The 22272-nt window shown below is 38.0% G+C and overlaps 1 protein-coding gene across 4 annotated transcripts in view; it reads left to right on the forward strand.

Moving 5' to 3' along the window:
- The window catches only part of LOC124143390 (leucine zipper putative tumor suppressor 2 homolog), a 107632-nt gene that overhangs the window by 11933 nt on the left and 73427 nt on the right, over positions 1-22272 (forward strand). Inside the window, exon 1 of one of the 4 annotated variants that reach the window (XM_046512355.2) lies at positions 5916-6045. The exons of 2 other annotated variants lie outside the window; for them this stretch is intronic. The gene's annotated coding sequence lies outside the window, so the exon portion shown is untranslated. Of the gene's footprint in view, positions 1-5915; positions 6046-21067; positions 21266-22272 lie in introns of those variants that run through there. One more of the 4 variants, XM_046512354.2, reaches the window with a different exon arrangement.

Here is a 22272-nt window from a genome sequence, read left to right on the forward strand (position 1 = left end):
TATTTAGTATACCGTATTCGACGTAATAAGCGCCCAGGGCGCTCTCAAAATTAGAAATAGGGGGCTCTTGTTAAAATATTATTTTGGTGGGAAAAAAACAGTTGAAAGATAAATTTCGTGTTGATGTACGACAGATATATTTTTCCAGAATATAATTGCCCATAATTAAGGTTGCATATAACACAAGAGGGCGTATCATACGCTAATAAATAAGTCTTGTGAACATCGATCAATCGGATGGGGTGCTAATTGGGATTGTTCACTAGCCGTGGGCGCTTATTAGAGCGGGGCGCTTATTACGTTGAATACGGTATCCCTTCTATTTTCCAGGAAAGTTCTTCAGGGGTTGTTACCATTGCTCTATACCCATCCACAGGAAAGCGAAACTTTATTTTTTAGTTTATGGATTTGACTGAGCCAATATCACACATAAAATCAATATATTCAAATTGATGGGTATTTTCAGACCACTCCATCTTTGATATATTAGAAAGCAAAAAGATACAACTAAACAAATCTTTCAAAATGAAGGTAAATATTAACTTTTCAAGAAATTATTGATCAAACGAATTTCTTAAAAAGCAAACAAAGCCTTCTCATGATTTTCTATTTTGTTTTGTGTTTTTTTTTAATGCACTCAGCAATATTCCAGCTATATGATGGGGGTCTGTAAATTATTGAGTTTGGAAGAGACAATCCAGTTATTGATATGATCAACTTCCCGCCTAGGGTTAGTCGTGCGCCATGACTGTGGAATTTATGTTTTTTAGGCATTTTTTTTACTAAAACCCTAGGAAATCTAGATCAAATTAACAAATGTCTAGTTTGCTTCATTCCACATAACAGCTGAAGAGGTTCTTTCAAAGGAAAAGTCTAGTCTTGCCTTGGGTTTGAGGACACACTTATTACAAAACGCACTGAGCCTGACCACCTGATACATTTAGTCAACTCATGAATACAACAAGTATGGTTTGACGGGTACCAGTTCTAACCTGGAGAGGGGGCACGGGTGGCCCAGTCGTCTAAGGCGCAGCGATTCACTGTGCAGAGTTGCGTCCCTTGGAGACGCCAGAAACCTATGATTGTGGGTTCGAATCCCGGTTCACCCTGATTATGTTTCTAGGTTTGTCAGCACCATACCCGTGCTCGTGGGTTTCACCGAAGTGGTAAACGTCTGACACCTGCATCACTTCGGGCTTTCCTCCCACATTAAGCTGACACGCCGTGATATAACTGGAATACTGTTAAAAGCGGCGTTAAACCCAACTCACTCACTCACTCACTCACTCACTCACTCACTCACTCACTCACTCACTCACTCACACCTGGAGTCCCATTGGTGTCTTCTTATGAAGCAATTACAGAACAGTCAAACACCATGTGTCGAAGTTGAAAAGACTAGCATGAATACTTCGAGTTATCCGAAGTTAACACAACCAAAAATGATGACTACAGGAGGAATATGCGAGCTCCATGCTTTTACTTCGAGACAACCGTAAGTTCAACACATCCAATTCTGACACAACAGTGTTTGACTGTACATAGTACTGAAAACATGCCATACATCATGCTCTTTAAGCAATATCAGGGTTTTTTGCTCAAATTAAACCAATTCACAATACAACTTCATGTCCAAAAAGAATAAAAGAAAATTGAGCAAATCTTTTTCATTAACCAAAGCTAATTGGTAAACAAACATAGTAGACACAATTTATTGACAACAACTTCTTTAATTACTGTAAAGGTGATGTTTTTGTCTGATACCGCTGTCAAGCAAGGGTTCTTCTCTAGTTGGGTACGGATGTTGATGGTGTTGATTGCCACGTCTCCATGTAGACGACGGATAAGTTGGTAAACAAACATGTTTTAAGCATAAAATTTTTAAAATATGGCAAAATAGTTACAGATCAGTCTATTACTTGTACACAGTTTTACCTATATTCCTACAAATTGACCTAATAATTCTCATAGGGAGTTCCTTGGGATGCAAATATGGCTGTTTGAATCATAATAATAATATCAAAATTGTAGATTGCATGTAATATAGTACTGATACTGCATAAAGCAGAGTCGATTGTACAATTCCGACTATATCATGAGCATGTGTTTATGAATCACTATAAAATAGTAATGATACCAGGTGTTAATTTTAAGGGTGATGGTAGTTGATTTTCTTCTTGAAATCCCCATCTATAAAAGACGTGAGGCATCGATCTGACATTATTATAATTCCTTGTAATCAAGTGAAACTGTAACATGTCGCCAGCCAGCCTCAGGACCCCCATGTTCATGTCTTGGTCCCCATCTAGTCCTGAAAGTCTTAAGGACTAGAGTTAGTGAGTGAGTTGGGTTTAACACTGCTTTAAACAGTATTCCAGTTATATCACAGATTGTCAGCTTAATGTGGGTGGAAAGCCCGAAGTGATGCAGGTCTCAGACGTTTTACCACTTCGGTGAAACCCGCGAACAGGGGTATGGTGCTGACAAACCTAGAAACATGATCAGGCTGAACTGGGATTCAAACCCCAAATCATAGGTTTCTGGCATGCCCTTTAAGGACATGAAACTAGACGGACCCAGGTAAATCCCTATGGACTTGACTTTGGTCCAGTGATCCATTCAGGAGTATTTAGACGATCCAGACATTTAACAAAATATGTGTTCACACCCCTTCCTCAGGGTCACTGAACTTTTTAATGAAACTTGTGTGAATGGCGGGTGCTGCAGGTAGAGCGGGACACATCTTTACCTTTTACACCCTAGGGAATCTGTTTGAGAAGATATTTGAGACTCATAATAATCTCTGGTGTTGACATTTTGAAGCAATTATTTAGAACCTTCATTTCAATGTAAACATTTTGGTTACACTGTTTGATATCTTGCTGATGTAATATGATATTAGCAGACACTTTTTCTCAAACAGCAATTAGAATGTTATACTACACAGAATGCACTGTGCCAAAGGAACCGTGTTGGTTGACTTGGGACCGAAAAAATCATGACATTTGGGCAACATTAATTTTAAGTGTAAAAGAGAGAGGACACATGTTGAATTAAATGCAGGGACTATTCCATGGTTAGACTAACCTCTAGTCTCTGAAATGAACATATCGTATAGAAAAAGACAGTTGTTCAATTATCTTAATAAAAATATAATAAAAGGGAGCCCAGAGACTCTCTTCATTTCCTAATACTGCAGTAATCTAGACTTGCCAAACATTATAGACTTGCATGGGCTGTATTTGATATATATTTGTATCAGGGTCTGTAAGACAGACTATTCCACGGTCTGTTATTCATTTTGACCAGATCCAGACATTGTAATCCAAGTTCAATTACACTGGTTTAAGAGTCATCACTGCCAACACTGTTATTTTTTATGATTACAGAAAATAATCAGTATTATTACCCATGAGGGCAAACATATCAGGGTTCATAGAAATCAGGGGGCATGGGTGGCCCAGTCGTCTAAGGCGCCGCGATTCGCTGTGCAGAGTTGCGTCCCTTGGGCACGCCAGAAACCTATGATTGTGGGTTCGAATCCCGGTTTGCCCCGATTATGTTTCTAGGTTTGTCAGCACCATACCTGTGCTCGTGGGTTTCACCGAAGTGGTAAACGTCTGAGACCTGCATCACTTCGGGCTTTCCTCCCACATTAATCTGACACGCCGTGATATAACTGGAATAGTGTTAAAAGCGGCGTTAAACCCAACTCACTCACTAACTCATAGAAATCATGTGTGCCCTAGGGTCATATCACGTCACGAGACAACAGTGTATTGTTTCAGTCATCCAGACAGCATTGATGATGTCATTCAAATCTTATTGTGATGTGAGGTCAGAATGATGTCACACAAGAAACGACATCATAGCTGAAGATTGTTGTCATTTGACAAATTGTGGTTCTGCTGCTGTTGCAACTTTCTGTCCTTATTGGTAAACACTAAAAATCGTCTCTGTATGTAGACATCTTCACAATAATTAGAACATTATATTCATGCCCAAATTCCAAATTATATTCATTCACCAAATTAAGACACTTGTGTCGTAAACATAGTATAACATGAACACTCATATGATATCCTCTATTTATCTTGTGGCACATAATAGTAACTCATAAACTGATAAGATAATATTTAATGATTTTACATTTTTGGGTTTCCCTTCTGTTTTGAGGCAAAGAGCTCATTATTGCAGACTGCAGTTTCTTGTCAAGGTAAAAATTCTCACAGTAAGGTTTTAGATTACCCAAATAGCTGTTTGCTTATTATTCGACCTTGACATTGGACATTGCAGTCAACAGAATCTAAAGTATAGTAAATGCATTTGCCACATTTTCAACCTGCCACATGTATTTAGTCAACATTCCTACATGAATACCTAAAACATTGGGGCACACAGGTGACTCTGAGTCATTTATGGCGCCGCAATTCGCGATGCAGAGTAGCGTCCCTTGGGCATGCCAGAAACCTGTGATCATCCCGATTGCCGGCACCATACCATGCTCTTTGCTTTCACCAAAGTGGTAAACATCTTAGACCTGCATTACTTGGGGCTTTCCTCACACATCACACGCCATGATGTAACTGGAATACTGTTTGAAGCAGCGTTAAACCCAACACACCCACTCATAACATAAAGACTATGTCCCTTTTGACACAAGAACTAATCACCAAGATACTCCACACAATAAGTATGCATGAAAAACTACTATCTTGAAGACTTATCTCAACTGGGAGTATCGGATGGAGACAATATGAACCCAAGACAGATTTACCAATTAATGAACACATTGTATGCTGATACCTTCAAAACACATCCCGTATTGTTGTGCTGCAATCTCTTCCTTCATTATCTGCTAGAAGTCAGATGTATGTAATTGATGCTGTTACTTTTGAAAACGGATGTAATAATGGTAATTGTGGCAGAATGGAACCATTGTTTTATTGTCTTGAAAGATTTTTAAAGTGTGAAAGTTCACAGTCAGATTCCATCAAAAGTGTGAGAGATACATTTTTATGATGTTTCATCAATTATAGCTGACAAAGATGTCTTTGTAAATACGTTTACAGTTTTTATAAATTTTCTCATGAGGCGTTAATAACTTTCCCACGTGGTCTGAAAAAACTATTTTTTCATATTTTCCAGAAAGGAAACTCGACACAGCAAAAAGATAACAATTCACAACAAACAAATTCTATGCCCATATTATTTAACTTCTGCTTCTAAAACCTGTGACAAAGAATTGCTTATTTATGTTCCCACTATTCTCTTGAAACCAATATTGTTTTGTAGGCTTGAAACCAGAGCCTTGAAAATAACCTCCTTGATTCATACCATATGCACTAACAGCAAAAAACTCTTGGAATATGCCCTGAGTCTACAGTTCCACCAAAACAAGAAGGGAATATGGTACCAGAATCAGTCAGCCATTTTGGTTTGGCATGGTGATGTTCAGTGATGATTTAAGAAACATATGGACAAGTGTACCATTCAACCAGGCAAGATGGCTGAAAATAGGATATTGTTTAGTGTTGTTTTGGTGTGGTTGATTAGTATACAGTTTGACCCATGCAGGAAGATCAGAGAATATTCCAAACAGACCAAGGCTGTAGATACTGCTGAATTCCTCTGTATAACGACATTATTGGGTATAGGTGTATTTTCTGAATAAAATGTTTAAAGTTGACGAAGAATTTTCCGGCTGCAAATGTAACACAAATTTCAAGACGATGAATTTCATTGCAGGTGTTATTATTTATGGTTTGTTGTGTGGAAAATAATTGTTTTATAACAGAATATGTTTACAAATGACAGAAACAGGGATAGGGGAAAGTGTAATTTTCACCTTGTTTTTTTCTCACCCCCTTGAAAACACAGCTCAACCAAATTAACAAGGACAAACTCCCAATACACCCACATGCAATATACAGGTTCGGTTGAACCATATCAAGCAAAACTCTTTGAGAACTTTTCTCAGGGCTAGACCCAACTTTCGCCAAAATGCCAGCCTCGGGCTATGGAAACCTCTGTGCTATTTCGAAGGTAAGGGAGCTTTAATGTCACATCCTACGGTTGCAATCTATAGTTGAGTGATGATAGATATATGTGGAGAGTATCGAAACAACGTGAATTGTTACCTCTGACAGAGTTACCTTGCTTTGGGAACAGGAGCAGTCATGTTGATATTGGAATGGTAGCCATCTTGGCAGATTGTCATAAATCCTGGCAGATATTTTTCAGCCCAATTTTTCTTTGCTTCTTGCCATTTTTATTGGATTAAGGGTGCTGCATTTGTCAGGAGATTGTTTAGTTCATGACAAGCTGTTGTAAACTTGTAGTTTGGACTTACGGGTTGATGAAATCCTCATTTATTTTCAATGTTTTCCATGTCAAAATGTTGGAGAATGTCAGGCCTCTGATTGGGGTGATACAGATAAGATTCTGTTACCCCTGAAAGATGCCCTTCTGATAAACCTTAAGAGAAGCATCTATTTGTCGAGTTTCCATCTAACTTGACGCTTATCTTGCATTGTGCCAATAAGTATTAGAGCTTGTTTTTGTGCATGGGCTTGTTTACCATGACAAAGTAAAAGAAAATTAAAAAGCATGAATGCTAAATTTAACTGACATATTTTTAACATATTCCACTTTGGCTGATATTGAAATAGCACATTTTAATCCTTAACTAATTTTAATCGTACACTGAACCAAATTGTGTAAATCTTCTCAAGGTCAATCATTCGCCATGACGATTTGCTGATTGGACGTTAATTGTCTTTGTTCCGTCTTTTTAAGTGCAGATGTCCGATTTAGATGATAACCTCCACTTCAAATCAACCAGAATTTTTTTTTAAAAAGTTAAAAAAGAAATAGCCCAAGATTAGTTGAATCACAGCATGACTAAGACGCCTAATATGAGTCACTGCAATTTTCACTTAATCGCTGTTATACCTTTATACAAATGTAACGGGGAACCATATAAATCAGTTTACACATGAATATTTATTTGTTTTGTATTAACGCCCATCCATCATAGTATCCATTTGGAATACCCGAAGGTCAAGACCGATCGTATTTGTTTCCTTAAAATTGAGAAAATACATTAATATGGCACATCCCTTTGATGAAGCAGACTGTAAATTCATTATGTTTGAAATTTGACCAGTAGAACCAGACATGGTATTTTGGAGCTGAGACAGACACTAATTAGTTTTTAAGTGCCATTATTTCTCTAATTGTGTTAGCTGTGAGATGGGGAACATGAGGATGAGTCAGCAGCCGAATCACTGGGAGACATAGGGAGGTGATCCGTGCTGGGGCAAATGAGGGGTAGGGTGACTGGTGCTTCACTCGAGCATCTCTGGGAGACATGGCATCTCTGATGGGATAAAAACAGACAGTATGCTTTTTATTCATTCATGAACGACTTCTCATTTATTTTCTTGTTGATTTGAAATTTGGTAGTACATGTATTAGTATTAGTAGTGATAGTAGTAGTAGTAGTAGTAGTAGTAGTAGTAGTTGCAGTAGTAGTGGTAGTAGTTGCAGTAGTTTGTTTTGTTTGTATGTCTTTTAAGACACACTTTAGGCAATATTCCAGCAGTATGACAGCAGTCTGTAAATTATTGTATCTGGACCAACCATCTTAATATTACACTACACCACACCACACCACACCACACCACACCACACCACACCAAACCACTACACTACACTACACCACACCACACCACAACACAACACAACACAACACAACACAACACAACACAACACCACACCACACCACACCACACCACACCACACCACACCACACCACACCACACCACACCACACCACACCACACCACACCACAAAACACCACACCACACCACACCACACCACACCACACCACAAAACACAACACTACTACACCACACCACTACACTACTACACCACACCACTACACTATTCTACACCACACCACACCACACCACACCACACCACACCACACCACACCATTACACTATTCTATACACCACAAAACACAACACTACTACACCAAACCACTACACTACTACACCACACCACTACACTATTCTACACCACACCACACCACACCACACCACACCACACCACACCACACCACACCACACCACAACACAACACAACACAACACACCGTTGGCTCCCACATTGATCACTGTCACAGTTATCTCCCCCTTCATCAAGGTTGTGACTGACGTAGCCCTGCACTCAGTGTGTCTATGGAAGAGCAATATTGCAGGCAATTTGTTTGACTGTAGCATGTTAACAAATGTTATAGTTCGGAAAACACTTTCTTGGCAAAGTACCGATTCTCGTACTTTTTTTGGATTGAGTGTGGTTATGAAACTTTTCTAGGATTGCTTATTCCTTTGGGGTAGACTGCAGTTGACCCGTTCCTTTTTCCTAGAGACAGACATAATTTGGAGGCACCAGCGCCTGCCACAGACAAGTTTGCGACTGCTGTGACACAGACAGTCTGGTTTGAATATGTTTGTGATAAGTCTGCAGCATGAGAGAGAATCCTCACATCATCTTTCCTTATTTCTTCCGACTTAATAATATTCAAATATTAAACAAGTTTAAAGAAACTATTTCACCCAAAATTGATGTGGATGCGCCATCTTGCTTGACAGTAATGAAAGAATGATGTTACCAAGGATACGTTCGATCACAGGGAGGTAATTTGAACAGCGCCAAGACGTCAATCAATTATGACATAACTCAAAAAGTGTACTTTATCGCAGGATAAATTACAGTCAGCGCCTTTCATCTTTAAGCAAAGCATCTTAGTAACTAACATTAAGTTATGAAATCTATGAAAGCTATGAAATCTTTTATTTTATTTGTTTTACACAATACATTGCTATCCTCTAAAAATATGTTTCCTGATACTGGCTAGATATAGACTTGTTTTTATCAAGACCTTTAATCAAAGCAATATTTCTCACAATGTTTCTCACAGTCTTATTACACTACAAACAGTCTTCAGTTCCATTTGCTTACATTACAAGCCGTTCTTCCAGACTTAACCATGGTCCAAATTCAATATTATTCCTGTTACTGATGCCACTTAGGTCTTAATTGGAAACCCCGAACGAAGCCCTGCACGTTTTAATCAAAGGTCCAAGAACCGAAATGAGAGCTCTGGTAGAGCCACCTGGTGAGAAACAAGTAAACAAGTCTGTGACCTTTCCACTCCCCACCGGTCACTGATAAATACTGACCTGGTCATTTGGCATGGGGAGGCCTGCGGAATGGTAAGGCGATAGTTCCAGGAACTGACACATGATTAGTTGTTGGTAGATAGTATCATGGTAGTGTAATGGTTATAATGGCTGCAATACCATGCTGAGAGGTCTTGTTCCAAATTATAGTTGTTAGGTAAGTGCTACTTGAAATAGCAATTTTTAGCAAGCTTAATGGCATTTGCCAAGCATAATATTGAATGATTTCAAACTGGGCTGCCGTTGTCAGTTGTTCAATTCGGGCTACCTAAAGAATATGATTAAAACTGGAAAGTTAGTGAACAAAAAATTATATTTCCAAGCATAATATTTGAATAGTTTTACAGGGAGAAACTGGTTTATTGCTTTAGCAACAAATACCAATAACATCAATTTGTTGAATATTTATGTTGTTGGTGCTTTGAAGATGCAAATTATGAAGAAGCTTGTTTCCATACAGAAATTGAAAATACATAATCTGAGGTTTGGTGTAAAACAAAATTCTTTAACTACAGGACACACTGGCGCATATGCTGTGAAAACTTTTCAAAGGTTGTGCTTTGATAGTCTGGCCCTGTTAAAACTGGCCCTGGGCCCCGTTCCACAAAGCGATCGTAGTGCTAAGGTGATCGTAACTCCCATATTTTAACATTAGCTTACAACAGTCATAGCGCTACGTTCGCTTTGTGGAACATGGGCCCTAGTGTAATGTTAGAACTCTTATTGTGAAAGAGCATCATCACACGTTTGTGTGTGCACACAAATGTCCCCAACATCTGCTGATTGATATGTCGTTCCCGACTGTGAGCGTAACAAATCTTTAATATGCTGCAATGAATCTCTCCTCAAAGAGACTGGTTCCTGGTTGTTTTTGCATTGCATAACTTTTTACATTATAAAAAATTTGGAATAGAGGACCTGGTAAAAAGCCAATTCAGGTGAATAAAACTTAAGAATGATATTTACCTTGGATGTTTCATTTAGAATCCTGTCCGTGGATAATGTTTAAGTTTTCTAGCCCAAACATGTCTCATTGTATCATTTTCAGATGATTTTAGTGTGTATAAATATACAAATATATTCCTAGTGATTCTGTGACTTGTGATTGACTAACAAAGCAAAATAAATGTGTTTATGTTTCCATTAACTGAAAACAAATTAGGCCACACCCACTTCTACTGTTTCCTGATCAGCTGATAAGAGTGGGCGAGGCTTGTGTCGTATTATTGCACTGAACAATGTTTGTGATTTCTGACTGTTGTCAATGGGTTTATTTGTTTCAATGATTAAATAAGTCGTCTGTGAAGATATGATTGTTGACATATTTATTTATCAGAATTGACTTCAATATGTTTTTGCATTTAAGGAAGTGTAAATGTTAAAACCAGCGCTTTTTTCAGAACAACTGACTTACCTTTGCATGTGTTTGTGATAGTGCCATTGGTGGGTCAGGATACGCTCACCTTTACGCAAACACCTGGTATCATCACTGTTTAATAGTGATTCATAAATGGTATGGTCGGAATAGTACTGTCAACTCTGCAGAGATTTCTATTGGATATGGAAAAGGTTTTGTCGCTTTATAAACGAACAAAGTTTGGCAAGATTCAGGCTTAGGAAGAGTGGCTAAAGTAACACACTGATAATGTACTTGTATCGTACCAAAGGCTGGGTGTTGTCCGGGAAAGTCATGTCATATGTGTAGTCTTATAAAAAAGAATGATACGAAAACTGATACACCCTCTAGAGTAGCTCAATGCCACAAATGTCCGTCCTTTCTGTCTGTGGTAGACACAGGAGATGTTTATTGGGAATATGGCTGACAGTAAACACAGGTTAAAGAGGCCTTCAAAAGTAGCTTCAGTAATTTCCTTGAGCAGTGACTGAAGGATCCACCACACCCTGCCCCAAGCTATAACACAGCAGGGGAAGCTTTAGTTCTGCACCATGACTGTGGAATGTATAGTTTTTAGGTATTTTTTTTACTAAAAGCCTAGGCAAGACTAGATCAAACTAACCAAGTCTAGTTTTCTTGATTCCACAGTCTTTGAAAACAGGGGCGGTCAAGTAGCCTAGTGGTTAAAGTGTTCATTCGATAAAAGAGGCGTAAAACCATGCTCACTCTCTCGCTTTGAAAACAGCAGAAAAGGAAAGGTTCTTTCAACAATTTTTTACAATTATTTTCAGGACATATTTTCATTGACTAAGTGTTAGTCTAGGGAAGCTTCTGATACAGCAAGTGTTCACTATAATACAGTGATATCATCACGAGGTGAGGTCAGGTCAGGTCAGGTGAAATGGGGTTTAACATCGCGTCCAAGATTATTGCACTTATATTGCAACGTGCATGCACATGTGTGTGTGCGTGGCTGCTAGTACTAGTCCGGACTCATGCCGATTTATAGTACGAGCCCACTGAGATATCATGCCGCAGTTTAACATGAACACCCCACTCAGACACAGTATACTGACTCCAAGCCGACCAGTCCTCATTTCAGCCCCTTATGCCGAGCGCCAGACAGGGTAACAACAAGTACCACCATTTAACGTCTCTTGGTATGACGCGTGTGGGGATCAAACTCCAGACCTTTTGCTCTCCGGGCAGACGCTCTACCACTAGACCACAGAGGGGGTCCCAATCGTATCAGGATCAATACCGAAACGTCACATTTACAGTAATTAAAGAAGTTGTTATCCATAAATTGTCTCCACTGTCATCCATCAATTTCTAAGTAATGCTTATCAAACAATTTGAAGTTACTTCCACCATAAAATTTTCATACTTTACGATGAAAAGATCAAAGTTGAATAATAAAAAACATCAAACTTCAGAACTGAATTACATTTTCTATATTTATCATATCTCAAGGCTACTCAAGGATCTGTTTTCTGTATAACACCACCACTTTTACATATGTCCGCTTAACAGTACAAAACATTCAAGCCTTCACCAGGGCTGGCACCATATATCAAAGGGCCCTGTTCAAGCATTTTAATCCATATGGAAGTACCTGGTACATGTGCATAACTTAATGAAAGCTCACCCTATCAACCCAACACAGTTCAGCCCATGTGATTGGGAAGGTCAGCTGTCAGCTGGGTCTAGCTCCCAGCCATATAAACATATTACTAACCACATCTCCCCTTAAAGTCTGGTCTGGTATGTGTGAATGATGCAAGGCTTGGTGGCAAACAGGGAGGAGGGAAAGTCAGGCTGGTATTTTACCTCCAGGAGATACCGCAAGTACTTTGATATACTGAGAAGCTGTGTCATGGAAATATAGGCTCTGGCTTGTGGAATTCTAGACTGTATAGATTCTCCTTGTGAATAAAATATAAACCGTTAGTGCCAGAGAATATCCAGTTTCGATTTTCCAACACAATAGATTCCATTATGCGTTAAGGTCAAAATAGCAGTGAAAATTATATGAATTGTCTCTGTGGAACTAGGGTTATCATGAACTCTTCGAGACCCTTGAAGATCCGGGGTAGAATAGGTCTTCAGCAACCAATGCTTGCCGTAAAAGGTGACTGTGCTTGTCATAAAAGGCGACTATGCTTGTCGTAAAAGGCGACTATGCTTGTCGTAAAAGGCGACTAACGGGATTGGGTGGTCAGGCTCGCTGACTTGGTTGATGCATGTCATTGTATCCCAATTACGTGGATCAATGCTCATGATGTCAATCACTTGATTGTCTGGTCCAGGCTCGATTATTTACAAACCGCCGTCATATAGCTTGAATATTGCTGAGTGTGCCCAAACCAAACCAAAAAGACGAACTCTTAGATGAATCTCCATTATTGAATTTGTTTGAAAGACAAACAAAGAAAGTTTTGAACCTCTGCCATCTGTCCCGAGCCTGTGCCCATTTGAGAAAACAGTACTGGAAGAGTGACGTTATGTTATTGCGAACTCGCACTGACAATGATGTGATACAGACAATGTTTTACATGCCACAGTCAAGTGTACCTACAAACATCCTGATAATGTACTTTGGCAACTTCTTTATCTCACACTTATCACATTGTGCATGTGATGCAAGTGCAGCACACAGTGCTGTGCAGTGCAGTGTCTGCAGTGTGCAGTACATCTGCCAGGCTTTTGTTGATGTTCAAAAGATTATAAAATATTCAAATCAATTCATCTTCCCAAGGCAAGGGAGTTAACTGACCGTAAATGTCCAGTTTCCACCTTTGCCGAACTTGGCTTGAATTTCTGAGCTTGATCGTAGCGCCACCAGTGGTTATTACAAGTTATGTTCCTTCTATGTCCCTCCTATTGACCTATCAGATTCCACCTCTCATATCGCTTGCATATGCTTTAAATTAAATGGTGTTGCCCAGTGAAGAATATCTGATCGATGATCAAGATCTATAATGTATCTGGTCTTACTTCGCAAAGTGCATCCAATCACGTGAGCACCTTCATAAAAAAACATAGCAAGATTTGGAAAATATCTGTTGACTCAAAGTTGTCAGTACACATGCTTTGCAAATCTGCAATTGACCAAAATCTGAATGGCAGTTTACGAACCAGATATCAATTTTGTTACTCAATTTCAATTGGAGTATGCATAGTTGGTTGGTTGGTTTGTTGTTTAACGCCTCACTCAGCAATAATCCAGCTCTATGACGTCGGTCTGTAAATAATCGAGTCCGGACCAGACAATCCAGTGATAAATATCATGAGCATCGACCCACACAATTGGGATCGATGACATGCTTCAACCAAGTCAGAGAGCCTGACCACCTGATCCCGTTAGTCGCCTCTTACGACAAGCATAGTCAGGCAAAATATAACTCCGTATTTCCAGCCTTAGTTCAACAAAGGTTGAAACTGGATGTTTTTAGTCAGTTAATTCCCTTGCATCAGGAAGATGAAAACAATTAAGGACCACCCGACTCTTTCATATTACTTTAGAATTGGGTGGTAAAGTATGGATAAAATAATCTCACAAAATGTATTTATGCCTTCATTGTCCATAATATTTTGCATTCTAAATTGAATTTGTGTGTGAGTCCTGATTGGATCAGCTATACTGAAGGTGTTTATTGATGCAACCCATGAAGATATTACGTCCTCAGCAATAATGCTTATCATACAAGAGGGTTCCATGAGATTGGGTCCTGATTGGATCAGCTATACTGAAGGTGTTTATTGATGCAACCCATGAAGATATTACGTCCTCAGCAATAATGCTTATCATACAAGAGGGTTCCATGAGATTGGGTCCTGATTGGATCAGCTATACTGAAGGTGTTTATTGATGCAACCCATGAAGATATAACGTCCTCAGCAATAATGCTTATCATACAAGAGGGCTCCATGAGATTGGGTCCTGATTGGATCAGCTATACTGAAGGTGTTTATTGATGCAACCCATGAAGATATTACGTCCTCAGCAATAATGCTTATCATACAAGAGGGTTCCATGAGATTGGGTCCTGATTGGATCAGCTATACTGAAGGTGTTTATTGATGCAACCCATGAAGATATTACGTCCTCAGCAATAATGCTTATCATACAAGAGGGTTCTATGAGATTGGGTCCTGATTGGATCAGCTATACTGAAGGTGTTTATTGATGCAACCCATGAAGATATTACGTCCTCAGCAATAATGCTTATCATACAAGAGGGCTCCATGAGATTGGGTCCTGATTGGATCAGCTTAGACTAACATTTAGTCTCTGAAATCTTATATTACACAATATCCTTCTTGACTCTATAAATATATAAAAAAAATCCCTATGCTGTGGAATAGAGCTAGCTTGAGCTGGCTAGACTTGCTTTTGTATGCATTTCTATATTATTATTTTTCATAAAATAAATACATTCCACGGTCATGGTGCAGGACTAGCATCAGCTATACTGAATACATTAAAGAGGTTCTTGTATGTCTTGTATTGATGCAACCCATGGAGATTTCAGGCCCCAGGCAATAATGCTTATCACACAAGGCAACAACTTAGAACAGGTGGCCATGCTCAGTGACTTGGTTCTGTGTGTATCATCATACCCCAACGATGTAGGACGTTGTTCATAATATCAATCACTTTTGTTTCATTTCTCGTTCCGGCTTGATTATTTTCAGGCCACATCTGCATAGCTGGAATAGAGTTGAATGCAGAGTTCTACATGAAACAAACAATTTAATTGATGTTTTATAATAAGGCGTGACGCTGAGTGATAAATATAACAAGAGACGTGACGAAGTTACAAGGGAATAATTTTTCTAAGTGACATTTTTGTAACAGATGCAAGTCAAGGAAGCTCTCGTTTTCCATTACACAAAGTGTCCATGTAATGTTAAGGCTGAGTAGCTCATATCAAAAGAAAGTATTTTTTAAATTTATAAATGCCACCTGAAACTGATAGGTTCCCTGGTGAGAAAAGTACTTGCAGTCTAAGGTCAACAAAGAAACAATTCTAACTTCCTGCATATTGTAATAAGAAGTCAATGAGGTTATCTTTCCTATGATCAGGTGTGAAAACTTCAATGTCCTTTTAACCCGTACAAGCATAAAAATCTAACATATCATACAGGCTGTGAAATGTCAACTGCAGCATGCAAGCCAATTGTTGTATGTTACAGCAAATGTAAAAATACAATGGATGCAATTATTTACCTTGCTGAACACCTCTATTTAATTTTACGGAATGTTAGACCTGTCCCAACAGATATTGCAAAGCACCGCTGTCGCTGAGAAGCTGATGACAAGTTAACTCTATTAACACTGAGAAAATATATTTTTTTCCAAAGTCACACTTTTGTGTTTTTTTAAAATGAAACAAACTTAGGAAAGTGAGTACTTGTTTGATAGAGGAAAGAAAAACCTTTCATATGATATCACACATGCCTAGGTATTGTTTAATTTTAATCTTTTTCAATTCTGATGCAGTCTGAGCATTTGTATTAGACAAGGGTTAAAACAAATATTGTTGGCCTTGTGTGGCTAGAGATTTGCTCACAGTATAGATGTGTGCATGTTGCCATCATTTGCTAAGTAGAGGTTCGTATGTGCAGAGACAAAAAAGATGTGAATAACTGTTTTGTCTTCTTTCCAAATGACAGTTCCATGATGAAAATAGCTTATGAGCATATTGTTTGAATATGATATCATAAATTTGATTGGAATGAATTTTGAAGGGGGTTAAGGATTAAGAGTTGTCATTGTGAGTATTTTTGTAACCCAAAACAGTATCTCTTTCTTCATATTTTGTTAAATATTTTCCATGAAATATGAATCAAAGATGAAGGTTTTGTGATCAAAATTGGAATTGACCAAATTCTTTGTCAGTGTGTAAAAAATTATGAACAGTCTCTTACATTCTTATTGTAATGAAATGAATGGTTTAAAAAAAATTTAGTTTACGCATAAACATGATTAGCGAAAAAGCATGCTTAATTTGGAGGCTGGAGCTATGCATTACATCTTAAAAAATGTATTCAAGGCTCAGTTTCTACAAACTTTGTTAAAAGATCAAATATACTTTAGCAGAGGTGCCAAACATTTTTACAAGCAATACACATAAAAATCTCATTTCAGCATTTCTTATCAAGGGATCTAGCCATAATTATAGAAATGTGTTCCTTGAGTATGGTTTCTGCCTTAATGAAACATTCTTTAAGACATCTGAAACCCACAGACACTATCAAAACTTGCATATGATAAAATCAAAGAAAATATTGTCGCAATGACTATTAAAACAAATCATTAATCAGTAAAAATTCAGGGACTTATGTACAAATAAAGGACACAGAATGTCCCCTCAACCTTTAATTAGAACCATTGAGCGGTTGATTTCACTGTAATGTGCTCATGTCACCCACTATTGTACGCACAGGTCAGATTAAATCTATCCCTTTGATATCTGATACATGTAAATTTCAACTGAAATCTCTGCCTGTCTATTGCCTGCTGACAGACAGGTAATGTCAGCTTACCTGAAACCAGGCTGTATATATCGGTATGTTGTGTGCTACAAACATTCTGCACAGACCTGCGTTCAGTTAGGTTGAAATTTGAACAGAACAGGTCTCTGAACTCTGCGTGTAAGTACTCCGATACTTTCTGTATACCGTATTCGACGTAAGCGCTCTAAAAATTAGACATAGAGGGCTCTTATTAGAATATTATTTTGGTGGAAAAAGAGAGTTAAAAGATACATTTCGTGGTTTATGCTGACACACTGAATTGTTTATATGCAACAGATACATTTTTCCGGAATTAAATTGCCCCTAATTAAGAATGCATATAACACACGAGTGCGTATTATACGCGAATAAATAAGTCTTGTGTACATTGATCGATCGGAAGGAGTGCTAATTGGGATTGTTCACTAGCCAATGTATTAGCAAATATCGCCTTGGGCGCTTATTACATCGAATACGGTAATTTCCTTTTGCTAACTGGTACCTCATTGTTCATAAAGCTGGGCTCTTAATGTAAGTGTGAAGTTGGTAGAATAAAAAAAATAGTGGAATTATTTTTAAATTTTCATTTTATTTCACAGGAACCGTAAAAAAAAATTAAAAAGTATTTCTTCGTTTTCTATGTAAATTGGTTGAGTGACTTTTCATGAAAACCTGGTGTCATCACTGACTTTCAGTGCTGCATTCATATATTTTTCACCTCTATTTTGCCTTTAGTGCCCAATGGAATCTGTTTCATCTGATAATTGAGACTTTATTCACTGAATTGTGACAGAGACTTGAGTTTGAATCTTTCACCCGTCTCATTTCATTTTAATCTCCTGCAAGCTAACACAATAGCCTGCTTCATAGTACAAGAACCAGATTTTGTGTTCTGGAATCCTTAGAAAACAATTTTGTCTCAGGTATCCTTTATTACATGGTCTGTCCCGATGTTGCAGTGGCTTTTTAGTTTTAACAGACCATCCCCTGGGTGTAGTGGATAGAGTGTTTGCCCTGAGAGCAGAAAGTTGGTGGTTCTAACCCCGGGCTGTGTCATACCAAAAGACGTTAAAAAGATGGTACTTGTTGTTACCCTGCCTGGTGCTCAAAATGGTATGTCAATGTGCTAGCACCCTTAATCCATAAAAGCAGCATTATCCTGGACTGCACGCCCACGCACACATATACATACACACATACATGCATGAACTGTGGTATGGAATGTAATTTAACACAATGCAAAACCCCATTTCACCTCATAATTTTAACATCAATCTATTTCCTTAACAAGCTGATCACATCTTTGTTACAAACAACCCTGGAATGGGAAATCATGTTGGAAGTTCTATTTATTGAAACACCAAGCCCACATTGACTCACAAATCCATTACAGATCTCAGGAATTATGGGCCATTTCTATGCAGGTGCACGATTTTCTTCAAAATGTCAATTTGTATATCAAGTGACTATTCAAGGGACATAATTAACTACATGAAATTGAATATATGTCAGAGTGTCAAGTCATATATTACACACACATAATCTGAATAACGGCCTGCACGCAATCTTTTTTCCGCGGATTAACTCTTGAGTCAGTGCTTATACAACGCTGAAGGAACCTTTCATCTTGTGAAAGACTGGGTAGGACAAGCGCTAGATAATTGGTTACCACTACACCCTAATACCCAGTGTATTTATCAGTGTGCCTACTTGTTAGGGTACTACACGTTTGTGGACATCCAAAGGGTAGGTCATGTTTATTTATTTTTCCTTGCAAGTGAGTTCCTTATTACATTAAAGCCTGATATTGTGTATTTATGTTTGCGCTTATGTTGAAGACAAAGACTAAGCTGTTTCATGGGCTTTACTTTGAATCACTGAACTGTAAGTGCTGTGTATACGTCAAACACTCCTACTAATATTTTTCCTTTATGTTAAATATAAAGTATTAACAACTGTAAGTGAATTTGGTTGTTTCTTTGACCAGTATAATTAACAAATGCATGTGTTAATTAATGGAGATTACTTAATTAGCAGTGCTCTAATTTTAAAGTAAATATTAGGGTTCTCAAATACCTAGAAGCTAATCATAATGGTTTTGAGCAGGGGTGTATGCTAGGTCCTATTTTATTAAGCTTGAGGCTGTGAAATATATATGTCTCCCTTGTGACCTGTCTAAACAGTTTAGAACTCCTCACAGTGTCTCTCACTGGTCACTTTAACATCACAATGCTTGATTACCCTTGTGTAAATAATTATGATCCAAGAACAAACAAGATAACACAAGGTAATGACCCAATTGTTTGTTTGGGAGTTTGTGTTTATGTAAATAATTGGGTCACTGCATCAGGCTCCAGTGAGTGTTTAGGATACCAGCGAATACGTAAGGTATCATGTTTCCGTCTTGTAATGAATGAAACAAAGGCCCAGTACAGTTAACTCCAACACACAAGGGACCTATTTCATTGTGAAATGAAGCTTGAGAAATGATTAACTGCGAGAAATACCCATTACATATTTATATACAGCTGTGTTCAGGAGACCTAGTGGACTAACATATTGTCCAGAAATAAAGTTATCTTTTTAAAAAAAATATTTTTCTACAAAGTATAAAATAAAATACAAATGAGCCCAGAACAATGTTGAATTTCAGAAGCTGAAGCAATCTAGACTTGAGTTGGGTTCCTTTATTACTTTATTCTTTCTCGCCCAGGAAACAGACTAGAGACCTAGTACAGGAAACGCTAAGGATGTACATTCATCACATGCCATTAAGAATCTTGACCAAAAGGATTTTGATAAACGTACATTGCATCGAGTTGTTGTAAATTTCAGTGTGTCAGTTTTTAGTGACGTTTTGTTTCTTTTCTTCTAACAGAGAAATGTTTTGAAAAACATCATGGCATTGTTATTTAATCAATTAATTAAACTATGTGTCAATTATCATAAATTTAAACAAGTGTGGTAGTCATAAATGGATCAAGTTCACTTCAACCTTTCTGTTTCAGACATTTGTCTTGTGGCCTCGGAGCCATGAATGCATTGCTGACAAGGGATTGTTCAGAATGCAAATAATCCCTTTTCAAAAATTGGAGACCAAATGTTTAAAAACTTGATTTCTGAGATGTGAACATTCTTAGGATAAATATGTTTGAATTTGTTGCTGGAAGTGATCCTGTTCTGCTTCAACATGTGTTTTTATGGAATTCGCTGACGTAAAAATGTAAACACTGTCGATATGGAAAACAGCCAGATATTGTACGAGTCCGGACACTCTTAATCCAAATTGGCATTGACTCAAGCTTGTCATCAGTCTGATACATGTCACTCTTTTCAAAAATTCTGTTTTGCAACTTTTCCCCGAAAAATAATCTGGTTTGTTTTTTTAAAAATCTCTTTTGCCATAAACGATAAGTGTTAGACTATATTTTATTAAATATTACTGATAAATTTAACTAAAAAAGAATATTGGTAAATTTGTTTGTTTTGTGTCATTCATAACCCGATCATGTTACAATTATTTTGCTGACTAGACACATTTTACTTACCATATATTAACATACATATTGTTGATTAAGTCCAGGATAAGTAACCCAACTCATGTAGGTGTAAAAGATTTTAAAAAATTATGGAACACAAATTGAATACATTATCCCTTAAGTAAGGTGTCCAGTGAGATTCAACCATGGAGAAAATCATTTCATCTCTCAAATCCGTCTGTCTGGCTCAGCCCATAAAGCAGAGAAGAGCCTTCACAAGAAAACAAGTGTACTGTGTTGTGTTTAGCCTGAGGTTCAATCACCACCCACCATCCCTCCACACCAACATGGACCAGTCCAAAGCTCACAACCCTATCTATTGATTGGTTCAGCTGGGTGCAAGTTAATGACATTGAACCTTCAGGGGTTGAAGTAGGTCAGGCAGGCATTGTGAAGTCAGGCTCTGTCTTGAGAGGCTGTGAGCATGGATACTTAGACGAACATCAAAATTTGGGGTGTAAAGTGGAAAAAAAGTTGTGTAGTGTGGCTGAGGACTGTTTTATTGTGTGACAAACCTGTCTGGACTTTTGTACTATAGCTGCAGCTTTCGTTACAGTGGTAAGTACCTAGTAGAAAGTTGGTGGTCTGTTGTTGAAATTCTGTCAGGCCTGTGCTCTCTCTCCCTGGACAGCCAGGCAGGCCTCTCATCTGTGAGTTCAGATTCACTGGTTTGTGACTGTGCAAGGCTTATGAATTATGATGGAACAACAACGACATGTACATGGCTGTCAGATTTCACCTGTCGTTTGCCGTTGTTTGTATCGATTACTCCTGCTTTTCCTGCGTCAACAGTGTTGTCAGATTCTTGTCATTGTGGAGGCTTAGCATGTGGAATTTTTTATATGCTTGAAATTTATTATCCAACATTTTCCCACACTAGTTTTAAATGTATTCAACACATTTTCAGTGTCATTGACTCCTACATTTCACTAAATGTCAAAGTGACATTTGTCAACATAGAATCAATATAAAATTTGATGATTTTTAGAACTTTTTATTTCAAAAGTTTAATAGCAAAACATTCAAATAACAATCCAAATTGAAATGTTTGATTGATTACGAGAATAAATTGCCTCATTAATCTACAGAGATAACACTGATTGTTGGGTGAACATTTAATTTCTTCTCAGATTAAGCGCATAATATTCCTTAAGGCATGTTTGCCTTTTGTTCTTACAAGACGATGCTAGGAAATAAAGTGGATTGTCTGACTTAAAGACCCCAAATGTACCCATAGGGTCTTGTCAGCAGACATTGATCTTTTGTATCGGAGTGAGGTTGCCTCAGGGGTTTGAAGCAGAAGAGACTGGGATCTTTAGGAGACATTGCAGGACTTGATTCTTGACAGATTTTATTCTTTTGACAGATGGGGTAAGGCATGAGCTATTCAATACCCTGCAGTTTGAAGGCGTGAAAAGAAAGTCACATGTTGGGTTTGAGAACCAGTTCAAAATGGAGAACTTGTCTGAAATGAGAAGTGACTAATTTTGCAGACTATTCTTGAACACTGGATTATGGGAGATTTCATTCCTTAAACAGCTGGCTTAGAGAATTGATGATTCATT

This window comes from Haliotis rufescens, unplaced genomic scaffold, assembly GCF_023055435.1.
Source record: "Haliotis rufescens isolate VD_foot unplaced genomic scaffold, xgHalRufe1.0.p SCAF_12, whole genome shotgun sequence".
Lineage (NCBI taxonomy): Eukaryota > Metazoa > Mollusca > Gastropoda > Lepetellida > Haliotidae > Haliotis > Haliotis rufescens.